Source organism: Lepisma saccharinum, chromosome 10 (assembly GCF_977018435.1).
Source record: "Lepisma saccharinum chromosome 10, izLepSacc3.1, whole genome shotgun sequence".
NCBI lineage: Eukaryota > Metazoa > Arthropoda > Insecta > Zygentoma > Lepismatidae > Lepisma > Lepisma saccharinum.
Genome location: NC_139238.1, coordinates 73204854 through 73218624, shown reverse-complemented (window position 1 = coordinate 73218624; position 13771 = coordinate 73204854). Strand labels below are relative to the sequence as shown.

At 35.5% G+C, this 13771-nt stretch overlaps 1 protein-coding gene across 1 annotated transcript in view; it reads left to right on the top strand.

The window, feature by feature from the left end:
• Nucleotides 1-13771, top strand: part of LOC145994149 (uncharacterized) — a 209859-nt gene that overhangs the window by 4786 nt on the left and 191302 nt on the right. The gene's annotated exons all lie outside the window — the stretch shown is intronic.

Sequence of the window (13771 nt, the reverse complement as noted above, 5' to 3'; positions counted from 1 at the left end):
TGAGTCTAATGGACGATATTAGTGTGACGTCATGAGTCCAAACAAATCTAGAATGTATTTTTTTCCTATCCTGAGCCATTGAAATTTCCATCGGAAGGGGTAGTAGCTTTAAGAATTGTGACAGGAGTTTTGAAACAAAATTGTATGCGTAATCTACATCAATGTAAAGATGAGATTTCGGAGAATACGTCTATGTGCGTCCATTTCGATCTTCAGCCGAGAGATCGGGAGAAGCGTGGCGGGTGGCGCTGACGGTGATGCCGACATTTGCGGCCTGTAATGCCCGCTTATTTTTATGGACATATGCAGACATTTATATAAATATTGCAAGACGAGCACTAACCTGTGTTATAAGAGTTGTTCAAACTGATATCCACCAAGTGCCAAGTGTGTAGACTTTCGGGGAGAATACGTTGACTAGCCTGAAACTTTCGTGCCTGTAGCTAAAGTCCTTCTGGGTCGGGCCGAGAACTTATCAGCCCCCCTCGTAACGTGAACCTTGCAGCTGGCATTCCAATCCTCTCACTGACACAACACACATACGCACACAAACAAGTAACGGCAAGTAACCAATAATAACACTCTTGCGCACAGTACGAAATTAACACGCTCTTGTTTTACATCTGCTCGCCACTATATTCACAGCTCTGTCGCGAAGGAACAAAAAACTCGAGCTCGGAGATTTCGGATTGCAAGGAAGCTCACGAACACCATTGACTTTTAACGGTTTCGTCTACAGCGTAATCTTGATACAGTGTTGCACATTCGAAACCTCCAAACGATCCCCATCGGCACAAAACTCTTTTAAGGATATGAACTTAAGCAGGACGTTACTGGTCAAAACTATGATTAAAATGTTTTATTATCTGTGGCTCTTAACATCGTTTCTAAAGAGTATTCTTTTGTGTATATAAGGGCAGAACTTGGATGAATTACAGATGATAAATTATAACACAGGTTAGTGCTCGTTTTGCAATATTTATATAAATGTCTGCATATGTCCATAAAAATAAGCGGGCATTACAGGCCGCAAATGTCGGCATCTCCGCCAGCGCCGCCCGCCACGCTTCTCCCGATCTCTCGGCTGAAGATCGAAATGGACGCACTGTATAACACATACCTTACAGATGAGAATGTAAAGAATGAATGGAGAAGGAAATCAAGTAAAGCGAAAAAGGTGCTCGTTCGGCGGCGCAGATCGTATGCGCAGTTGTCCGTGCATGCATGACGTCATCGTCGAAACACTCGGCACGGAAAAGGCTGGTTCCTTATGCAAATATTGAGATATTTGACAACGAATATCTTCTAAAATATAGTAGCAGGGAGAAAGTTACAACTTTTACTGTTAAGATTCATCCCTTCTAATCAATTTATCACAAAGTTGATTCAAATGTGTAAAATGGTTTTCAAGAAATCGTGTTACGAAGGAACCCCTGTTTTGTTCTCTCCAGGCTTCCAATGTAAGGGAGTTTTAATTTAAGCGCGTTGGATTTCTTTTTGCTGTATGTTTTAAAATAAGATTATTTTCTTCTTGTCAACTGAAATCATGCCTAAATGCTATGGAAAGCTGTGAAAACTATTATCAGAAAACTAACGGAAGAAATCTAAAATATCACAGCTTCATTGATATAAAAAATGCGGGATTGCCCATTTTTGTGAAAAAGGCATTGTGCGAGATCTAAAAGCAGAACTTTTTAATATTGTATGTAAATGTAAGGGTGGAATAAACGTGTCTGCTTCCCGTAAAATATCACTGCACTCTCCACGTTTCTCTTCTGTCTTTTCTTTGGCGCCGTCAATAGCTTCAACACGTTGTTTTTTTATATATATATTTGTCACATATTTGTTTTAATTAGTATTCTGCTCGTTCTGCCACCTGAACGCTGCAGCTAGGGCTCAAAGGACAGTGCAGTTACACCGGAAGAAGGCTCGGATATAGCAGGCTTCTGAAGTTAACTCATCCAAATTAAATTAAACAAGTATGTGCTCTCTCTAAATTTAAATCATAGTTCACAAATAATTTGATTAAAAGTTTTAAAAGTATCTGTGTTATTTAGTAGCGTATGAATTCTTGCATTCTTCTCCAGCATAGCTATAGGCAGTGACCACACTACAAAGGGGGGGGGGGCAGGAACGCCCCACGATTCTCATTCGACAATTTATCTCTCTCTATCTTATCTGCCCCCAGTAAAACGACAAAAAAATAAATGAATGAATGGTCTTTTAGCCAAAATATGAATTTTTGTGTCGTATGTAACGGAATAATAAACATGATTGTCCCGGGAAAATATGACTTACCCCTCCATCTTTACTATTGCGCCGTCACTAGCTACACTACAACATATTTTGATTTCTATTGTTCCCACATATTTATTTTAATTTTAGTATTGTGAATCATATTCCACTTTGTTACCTCACGTAGCCACCCTCCCCCCCCCCCACACACACGTACGATTTCAATTGTAAGTTTCAGACTAAGCTTGTGAAATGTCCACTTATATATTTGTATTCTTGAGCAATTTTAAAAAAAATCATTTCGCCCCTTTTTCTGGACAATTTCATAGCAATGTTTTCCCACTGGAAGCCCCTTTGCAGATCGAGATCAGAGGCTATAGCCTTCCCAAGCCAGCGTCCCCTCCAAATACTCTCTTGGCCTCATGAAAGAAAAATATATGTATTTCTACGAAATATTAATTTGACTTGGCAGTTTCTTTTTTGTAACCCTAAAAGTACATTTAGAGACTGCAAGGTCAACTCTCGATATTTCAGATATATTAATAATTTTCATCACAACGTCTTGTAATAATTATTTGTTACTTCAATAATCTCCTCGAAAATGTTTCTCGCATATTAAAACATAGATGCCATTTTCTGTTTATTTGCTTGTAATGCTGACCTCCGTGGTGAAGTGATTAGCACAACGCTTGTAACTAATTAGGTGGGTACTCAAAAATAAGCAAAAAGGGAAGACGCGTAAAGAGGCCGTGGAATCAAAGTTACACGTACCCAAACCTAACAGTTACAAAAGTCGTTTGTTTGAGGTTAATGACAAGTATTTTGTACCGTCACCTCAGTCTCGTGAGAGAACCAACTAATCGGAGTAATCCGATCTATTTAACAAAGGGATACCGTTCGTACTAAAGTCAAAAGATGTTGCTTTTTTTATACGACAAAAGACTCCTTAAACTAGAACGGAAATTCTGGCTCGGTTCCGTGTCCAAATAACTACGATCTCGTTTGCCCAATTTTAATTTTAGGTAGAGTTTTTTCTAGGATAAATATGTACTGCAATCTTTAATTTGCGACACGTGGTCAAATTTATTATATTAACCCACGCAACGTAGAGATGGCTAATATTTTCTTATAAACAACAAATACATCCATATAACATTTCTTTTGACGAAACCAGCGTCTATTCAATGGTTTAACTCTGCCGGAAAGTATACAATAGACTAGAACAAACTGTTAACATTTATACCCAATATGAAACAACTTGAATGCATTTTTCCCATTTAACCAATCCCAATTTGACAAATTATGTTATATACAATTCTGTAGAAATGTTACTTTAAAATTAGAAACGTCTAATCATTGACATGGCATATACATGGCATTTTAGAGAAAACCCTATTTTTTGGTGCTCTTACATGTTTTGCTAAGGTATGTAGTGTACCTATTTATCCCCAACAGTGCCCATCCGAAATTACGTAAGTACATTCCTTTTTTCTTGTGCCAAAATTAGAGCCGATTAGAGCCCAATGCGCCTTGAGTAAACAAAAAAGGGGAAACGAACGTCACATTTGAGGGCAACCGCGACGTTGTCGTGAAATTGCGAAGGAAACAACTAAAATCCCTTTCTGTTTGCGTTCTTTTTACAATCTCTCTTGATATTTCGAATTGCCAATTTAATCCAGCGTAACAAGTACATTCGTCCGACGACACTTCACTATTCACTATCGAATGGCCATAAAAGTACATACCTCAATAAGAATCAATTGGACTGCGTGGTTTCTTGGTGATGGCGATCTAGAGAGCCAAACATCGCCTTCCTACGGGTCCTTGTCCACATACGTCCAAACTTCCTGTTCTGCGACTTGTGTCCTTTTCCTCAAACTTCTCCAATTGCGTCTTCATCGTGCGTATCCCACTTCGTCTACGAAGGAACAAAAATCAAGGTCGCCAACAGTCAAAAAGGGCTTCGCGTAGTCATCACCACTACTTGCTACCATCTCTCGAAACACCAACTCCCTCATGTATTGTTCACATGCAGTTCCAAAAGACAGCTTCTTGTCGAGTTCGAGAGATAAAGATAGCCTCTGCTACCGAAGGTCAAAGGAGTAGGAGGAGGTATGTCTTGCCAAACGCACCCAAGCTTCCGTCAAGTCGAGTCTGCTCCTTCGCAAACTGACCTTCGCAAAACTGCCTTTCCTTCGATGCGAAATCGCGTAAACCAAGAAATGCCACTGAGGGCCTCTAGCGGCAATTTGACCAACTAGCCCTAATAATAGGCAGACGCAAGGCGTACCGAAGTGATGAGGAAGAATGTGAGGCTTTTCTACGCGATAAGAGAACAAGAAGAAGAAGATGATGCAGTAACGAACGTTTGTTTGTGCTCCGCAAATTTGTTTAATTTACTCAGTTTTTGTGTCTATACTGGATATTCCTGTTATAAAACAAATGCAGTAAGTACTGTAGATTATATACATACATAAATCAATCGAAACTAGTAATGTAAAGTGATATATTGAATCATTTCTCGTCGCTCAACACAATGTAAACAAAGAACAGCAGTTTCAACGACAAGTGTAGTCACATCGTTTATACAGCACGATTGGAGCACAATCGTTCGGCATGAATGCGTGTGCGGTGTGTTCGAAACCTGTTTCGAGGCAAGAACTTTTATCAAAAATACAGTGTAGCAACTGTGTTAATTGGTTTTATACGAAATGTGTTCAGCTGAAAGACGCAGACGTAGAATTTATAAATGCTACGAAACAAGTATGGCGCTGTAAAAATTGTGTAAAGGATAGACGCAGTAGTATATCTCTTGAAAGTGTTTCGGAACCAAGTGAAATGAGTCAGCCGTCTATGATGGATGTATACAAACTATTACAAACGCTTTCAAAGGAAGTGGAGGAACTGAGGAAGCAAAATAAAGAGACAGAGCGGGAATTAAGCAAATCATTGGATTATGCTCATCAAAAACTGGATGAAAATGTTGATTTAATAAAAAAGCAATCCGAGACCATCGCCACATGTCTTGGACAGGTAGAACGGCTGCAAGAGGAGAACACTCAACTCAAGAAACAACTTCAGGAGACGCAGTTGCAGCTTGATGAACTTGAACAATACGGGAGAAGAAATACAGTGGAAATTTTCGGCATTCCCGAAAACCCAAATCAAGATCCTTATGAAATTGTGAAAAATGTAGGACGGGCTCTAGATATGCAAGTGGAAAATGAAATGATAGACACTTGCCATAGGTTAAGGAAACTTCCCTATCAAAAATCAGCAGGTATTATTGTCAAGTTTGTAAGGCGGGCAGATAAAGAGAAAATTGTACAAAAACGAAAGGTTAAAAGGAATCTTAATTGTACCCATGTAGGATTTTCTGGTAATGACAGTGTATATATTAACGAAAGCTTAACACCTCTTCGTAAGACCATATATGGTCAAGCAAGAAAAATAAAACGAGAGAAAAATTATGCATTCTTGTGGGTTGACAGTTCAGGAACGATTAAACTAAGAAAAAGAGAAGGCGACAGGAATGTTTTTGTTTTAAAGACAATTGAAGATATTACTAAATTGGCATGACTCTAAATGGCTCCCCCAAATGACATTTCCATTTACTATCAAAATGTTATAGAGGTTTAAATACAAAAACACGAGAGTTTTATGTAAATAATATTGTGAATAGTTACGATATAATTGTTATTACTGAAACTTGGTTAAATAGTGGTGTATATAGTAATGAATTGTTTGATGATAACTATAATGTGTTCCGACATGACAGGTTAGAAAATAAGAGAGGAGGAGGCGTATTAATTGCTACTAAGCATAATATAAGATCTGATAATATTATTCTAGACAATAATAGGGATATTTTATGTGTAAAAGTAAACTTAAATAATAGAATATATTATGTAATTGCTGTATACTTCACCCCTTCTTCAACTCTGAAGGATTATATATCTTTCTATGATCTGTTTGAAGACTACGAAGAATTGCAAAACAATAACATTATTGTAATTGGTGATTTTAATCTGCCGAAAATTGTAGATTCCAACTATAACCTGCAAACAGGTGGAACTTGTTACAGAAGTTTGGACAATTTCTTGAATCTTTATAACTTACATTCTATTAACAATATTAAAAATCACAATAGTAGAACCTTAGATTTAATTCTAACAAATGTACATAACAATATCATCGTAAATAGGGATGAGATGCCTCTTGTCAAGGAAGATCTTCACCATCCGGCTTTAATATTAAATGTGCATTTTAAAATATCAACAAATGTGTTGAAACCAAATCCAATCGAAATATTAGATTTTAAGGGGGCAAACTTTTTAACATTATACGAAATGTTACGAGACATAAACTGGGCTCCCATTACTAGCATGGGTGAAGTGGAAGAGACTGTAAACTATTTTTATGAAAATGTGAACTCTGTATTTCATAACACTGTACCAAAGAAGAAGGTCCACAGAAAATACAAATACCCTCATTGGTTTACTGGTGAAATTATTAAAACTTTAAAACTTAAGGAATATCATAGAAAACGCATGAAATACGCTGATGATAGTAAAACAAAATATAGAGAAACTCGCAAAAAGGCAAAGGCAATTATAAATAAAGCATATCGTATGTAGATTAAAGAAACCGAGGAAAGCATTAACAATAATATAAAATCTTTTTGGAACTATGTACATAATAAGAAGGGTAGAAACGCGTATTCAAATCAAACTATGATACATGACAGCAGAACTTTACAAACAAATCAAAGTATAGCTGACAGCTTTGCTTCATACTTTCAATCTGTTTATGCTGAATATCCTAGCACATACGAAATTACCGATGAAGTTGAATTAAAGGTATCTAGTTCACTCACTAATTATGGGATCACTGACAACGAATATTGGTATGCAGTAAAAAAATGAAAACCGAAAAAATCAAGTGGACCAGATGGAATTCCTCCATATGTAATTAAGGCTTGCGCCGAAGTGCTTCAGAAACCATTATGTTTTATTTATAATTTAATAATGAAGACACAATGTTTCCCCAAGATTTGGAAATTAACTAAAGTCTGCCCAATCTTAAAATCAGGTGAATGTACAAGAATTGAAAATTATAGACCAATTGCTGTAATATGTGCACCTGCTAAAGTGTTAGAACAAATTTTATATGCAAGAATATTCAAACATGTCAAAAACTACATAAGCGATTGCCAACATGGGTTTTTTCCAGGTAGATCTACTACAACCAATTTAACAAATTTTGTGCAAGATGTATATAATGCATTCTATTGTAGATCTGCTGTACACACAATCTATATTGACTGTGCAAAAGCTTTTGATAAAATCAACCATGATATTCTTCTGCATAAACTATCAGGCTTTGGTTTGACAAATAATATGTTGAATTTACTGAAATCATATCTTCAGGGTAGGAGACAATATGTAACTTACAAAGAATCAAAATCATGTGAATATACTGTAAACTCCGGTGTCCCACAAGGATCTAATCTAGGACCTCTCTTATTTATTTTGTATGTAAACGATCTACCAACTTGTGTTAAGAACTCACAGATTCTTCTGTATGCTGATGATATTAAATTGTACAAAGTAATTAATGATCTAGACGATACAATAGATCTCAAAGAAGATATAGAGAAACTATATGATTGGAGCTGCTTAAATGATCTCACATTTAATACAAATAAATGCTACTTTATGCAACTAACGAATAAAAGAAATAATTTGAGGTGTACATATTCAATTTGTGGTAAATTACTTCCAGAGGTGAACCTAATCAAAGATCTTGGTGTTTTCATTGATTCTGCTTTGACCTTCAAAGAACACATATCATATATGGTAAATAAGGCCTACAGATCATTAGGTTTTGTTATAAGGAATTCTAGAGATTTTAATAATATACATTGTATTACAACTCTATATAATAGCATAGTAAGAAGTAGACTTGAATACGCATCCGTTATTTGGTCTCCAATGTATAGATCGTACGAAAATAGCATAGAAAGAATTCAGAAAAGGTTCCTAAGGTATCTCTTTTACAAAAAATATGATATGTCCCCACGACAAAATAACGTGAATTACATTAATCTGCTTGACATATTTGGATTTAAGAGTCTTAGTAATAGGAGGAAAATATTAGAACAGTTGTACTTGTATAAAACAATTAATGGTGTCTTAGACAGCAGCTCCTTTCTCGGTCAAATACAATTCAATATAAGAAATAATAATCTGCGTAATAGAAATATTCTAACTTCTAAAATTTCAAAAACTCAGAAATATAGAAACTCACCAATAAATAGAATGTGTCACAGTTACAATATCCTTGTTGCAAACAATCAATGTGTGGATTTTTCACTTCCATTTGACAGATATAAAAGAATAATAGATTCAGTGCTATAGAAACTCTGATAGAATATACCTAGGTAGATTGTTTGAAATAAATGTTACCATTTACAGTGTGCAATATTTGTGAATCACGTATAAACCTCTTGCCTAAATGTATGTAGATAAGTATATATATATATATCTCATGCGTTACGTATGTTGTAAGTTGTATGTTATATGTATTGTACGTGAATGAATGAATATGTGTTTGTATATTTCCATGTAATTTCTATTGTATTAATCAAACACAGTGTACGCCTTCTGTAATTGGAGGTTCAATCCTCTGTAGAAGTGCAAAGCATAAATAAATAAATAAATAAATAAATAAATACAACGTAATACTTTTATTACTGATCTGCGTAGAAAAACGTCACACGCTTTACGATGCCAAGGGCCTCCCCGCCCAGGCATGGGTCTACTCTCCTTTTTTCAATTTCATCATATCATCACGCATCCTCATCTTTGCGATTAGCCATATGTGACAGATAAGCGAAGTAAAATAAACTAAGTCTATTAAATATTTTTTTTTTAAACTCTTTAATTCTTCTTTAGCATGGCACGTTTTTGTTAAAATTATACTACAATTTATAAAATGACGAAATTCTAAAGAAGAACACGTAACTTTCTTTGTAGCGCATTGGTCAGAAAGTTTCAGGAATATGGATTTTCCAAATACATTTTTTCACATGTACTTTGCCCCCTTTTAAAAGTAGCGCGTTTTCAATTATGTTACTAATCATTAAAAGGATGTCTCAATACCATCTTGGAGGATGACAATTATTATTTTCCCCCTCCTAAAAGTAATAATATACTTTCGCTCTCTGAATCTCCCATATAAATGTTAGGGGTCGTCTGCTTCAGCCGAGCTCACTGCTTCTCCGGTGACGTCACGCGTTCGTGCAAGATCGCCAATCTTCGGATGGCTTTACCTAATCTCTATGTACCTTGCTCCTAACGACGTCCGATCCGGAATCGCAGCCAAGGGGCGCCGCCGCTGAGGCTGCTGGTTTCCCATCATCCATAGCGGCAGCGTGACCTACTTGAGATCGGGTGGACTTCGAGCCTGCTTCGGCTGTGCTCGGAACTGCTGGAATACCTAGTTTTTGTATGAAAAGGCATGATTTTCTTACTTCCGTTATTCTCTATCTTATTCTCTGTAAGGTATGTGTTGTATATAGACATTCCCCGAAAACTCATCTTTACATTGATGTACGATACACATCACAATTTTGTTTTATAATGCTGTCGCAATAATTAAAGCTAACCCTTTCGATGGAAATTTCAATGGCTCGGGATAGGAAAAAAACACGTTTTCACTTTGTTTAGACTAAACACGTGCTCCGTCGTCTGCTGTAACGTCACCACTAATACGGTCGACCTCCGTGGCGGAGTGGTTAGCACATCGAGCTACGACGCCAGGGGTGCCGGGTTCGAATCCCGGCGTGGGAATGGATGTTTGTGAGTGTCCGTTCATATCATATCATCACTCATCCCTATCTTCGCAAAATAGCCAAAAGTGGCACAAAATATGAAGTAAAATAAAGCAAACCAATCAATCTAATTATCCTGGAAATTGTGAAAAATTCGATCTCTCTTTTATTTCGCATAATTCTTGGATATTTTGAAGTAAATTTATTGGTAAATTGATGCATATAATTGGAATACAATACTTACATGCTAATATTAATCAATATTTTGAACAAATTTCAATTATTACAATTTCAAAGTATCGGAACCGTTAAGAGTATTAGCAAGGGTGCCCGCAGGATTTGTTCTCAGGGGGCAGAGTAATGGAAACTTTTTTTATTATTATTATTATTATCATTGCTATTATTGTGTTGTCACTATTATTATTATTATTATTACTACTACTACTGCTATATAATGAATTTTAATAAAGCTATCCAATTTATAGTAGAAAAGTATAAAAGATGAACCAGTTAGTGGTATATTAACTAACTAACTAACTAACTCCCTAGCCTTCTTAAACCCGAAGGTTCATGGCTGCAGCAACACAGGCCTTCCATCTTTCCCTATCTTGAGCAAGTTCTATATATTCTTTTCCATCCCTACCGATTTCCCTTAGGTCCATCTCAACGTTGTCCCTTCATCTTCGTATTGGCCTTCCTACAGGTCTCTTACCATCAGGTTTCCCAACAAGAATCCTATAAACTCCTCTTTCCTCTCCCATTCGTGCCACATGGCCTGCCCATCTAAGTCTTCTTGATTTAATTATTCTAATAATATCTGGACATTAATACAAATTATGTAGTTCTAAATTATGTAACCTTCTCCACTCACCTGTCTCTTCATCCCGTTTAGGTCCAAAGATTTTCCTAAGGATCTTATTTTCAAATACTCTCACTTTATGTTCCTCTTTCAATGTAAAGGACCAAGTTTCACATCCATATAATACTACAGGCAAAATTACGGTTTTGTATATTTTAACTTTTAGTTTCTTATATTATTAAACGAGAAGACAAAAGTTTATGAAGAGAGAAGTAACACGCATTTCCTGAATTAAGCCTACTTTTTATTTCCTCTTTAATATAATTTTCATTTGTTAATATTACTCCTAAGTATTTGAATTTGGAAACTGGTTCAAACGAGTTGTTATCAATAATTAGATTTTGATTATTACCTAATACTTGGTTTCGGCCTGTAAGCATATATTTAGTTTTCGCTTTGTTAACTTCCAAACCTATCTCTTTAGCAGTTTTGAAAAATATTTTAGCATTATTCTTAATTGTATTCACATCATTCCCCAGTAAGTCTACATCATCTGCATATGCTAACAACTGAGTCACACCATTTAATTTTAGTCCTTCATTAGTTTCTTTTACCTTCCTAACAGCATATTCTAAGGCAAAATTAAAGAGCAATGGAGATAATGCATCTCCTTGTTTTAACCCATCATGAATTGTAAATTGATCAGACATATTAATACCCACACGAATTTTACTTTCTGTTTCACTGGTGCATATTTTTATCATACTAACAAGCTTCTTAGGTATTCCAAACTCTACTAATATATTATATAATTTATCTCTTTTGACTGAATCATATGCTTTTTTGAAATCAATGAATAGCTTATGGACAATTTGATTATATTCCCACTTTTTTTCAAGTGTCTGTCTGATGTGAAAAATTTGATCTGTAGTTGATCTGTTACGTTTAAATCCACATTGATTGGATTGGATTGATTTGTTGTTTTAAGTCCACTTTATGCACAGTAAGGCTAATCGGGACTGGACCTACAGTTTAAAGTGGGATCCGAACCACTATGTGCCTCCACCGGGAATCGAACCCGGGACCCCTTGATTACAAGGCGACGACGCTACCACTGCGCCATCGGGGAGGCCCCTGAAAAAATCCACATTGATAATCACCTATAATTTCATTAGCATATGGGGTTAGTCGTGTTAAAAGAATGTTAGATAATATTTTATATGTTGTTGAGAGTAGAGAAATTCCACGATAATTATTGCAGTTCATTTTATCACCTTTTTTAAACACAGGAACAATTATGGATTCTTTCCACTGTTGAGGGATTTCTTCTTTATTCCATATTAAACAAATTAATTTATGAATTTGACATATTAATGAATTTCCACCATATTTAATTAACTCAGCTGGTATTAAATCAATGCCAGGTGCTTTGTTATTCTTTAGCCTTTTAATAGCATCTTTAACTTCAGTCAGGTTAGGTTCTGGAACTAAAGGTTCTGCTGTGTGGACTTCATTTACTTCTGATTTATCTCCTACATGAACATTTAAAAGGTCATTAAAGTATTTCTTCCATCTATTTAGAATATCGCTTGGGTCAGCTAGAAAATCACCGTCCTTATCTTTTATCAAGTTTACTTTAGGTTGCCACCCCTTTCTAAACTCATTTCTTCTTCTTATAAGGCGCTACAGCTCTTTATGGGCTTTGGCCTGCTCAATTACATCCTTCCATTCTTCTCTACTCATCACAGATTTCTTCCAGTTCTGTGTCTTCAGTTTTCTTATGTCATTTCTGACATCGTCTATCCATCTGGTTTTGGGCCTTCCTTGTGATCTTGTAGCAATAGGTCTCCAATTGTAAATTTGTTTCACAATTCTTTCTTCGGGCATTCTTTCAATATGACCCAACCAGCTCAATCTTTGTGTTTTCATAAATCTTCTTATATTCTTACTCTTTATTAATGTTTCAAGCTCTTCGTTTGTTTTTATTCGCCATATATTATTAGATTATCTCGTTGGGCCATATATTTTCCTTAATATCTTTCTTTCAAATATCATTAGTTTTCGAATTATATCTTCTTTCAGCACCCATGTTTCTCAGCCATATGTAACCACAGGTCTTATTATGGATTTATACAGCTTTAATTTTATTGTTCTGGAAACTAGTTTGGATTGGAATATCCTCTTATTCGCATAAAATGCTCTATTTCCAGCTGCAATCCTTTCTTTAATTTCTTCTTCGATTTCATTGTTTCCATTAATATTGACCCGAGATATTTAAATGACTGTACCTGCTCTATGTGCATTGTATCTATATCCTCTTTTTGTTGTTGGATTTTTCTTTTTGTACATCTCATATACTTTGTCTTTTTTTCGTTCACTATTAGTCCATATTTCATTGATTGTTGCTTTAGTTTCACTAGTGAGTCCACCATTGATTGCTTAGTTCTTGTAGTAATTACTATATCGTCTGCATATGCACAGATCTGTCTTAATCTTGTTGAAATGTTTCCTCTGATTTCCAACTTCTGAATTATTTCATCCATGACTATGCTAAATAAAGTTGCTGATAATGGGTCTCCTTGTTTTACTCCTCTATTTATTGCAAATTTCTGACTAAAATCATTGTTTCCTTTTACTACTGCTGTAGTGTTTTGTAACGTCAACTTTATTAATCTTATTAGTTTGTTTGGGACATTAATTTTCTTTAGACATGTAGGAATTATATTTCTATTTACTGAGTCAAATGCTTGCATAAAATCGATAAATATGTTATGCAATTCAATATTATATTCATAACATTTTTCATATATTTGTCGCAGTATGAATATATTATCAACTGTAGATCTATTTGGTCTAAATCCCATTTGATATTCACCCAATTTGTTTTCTGTAATTTCAGAGAT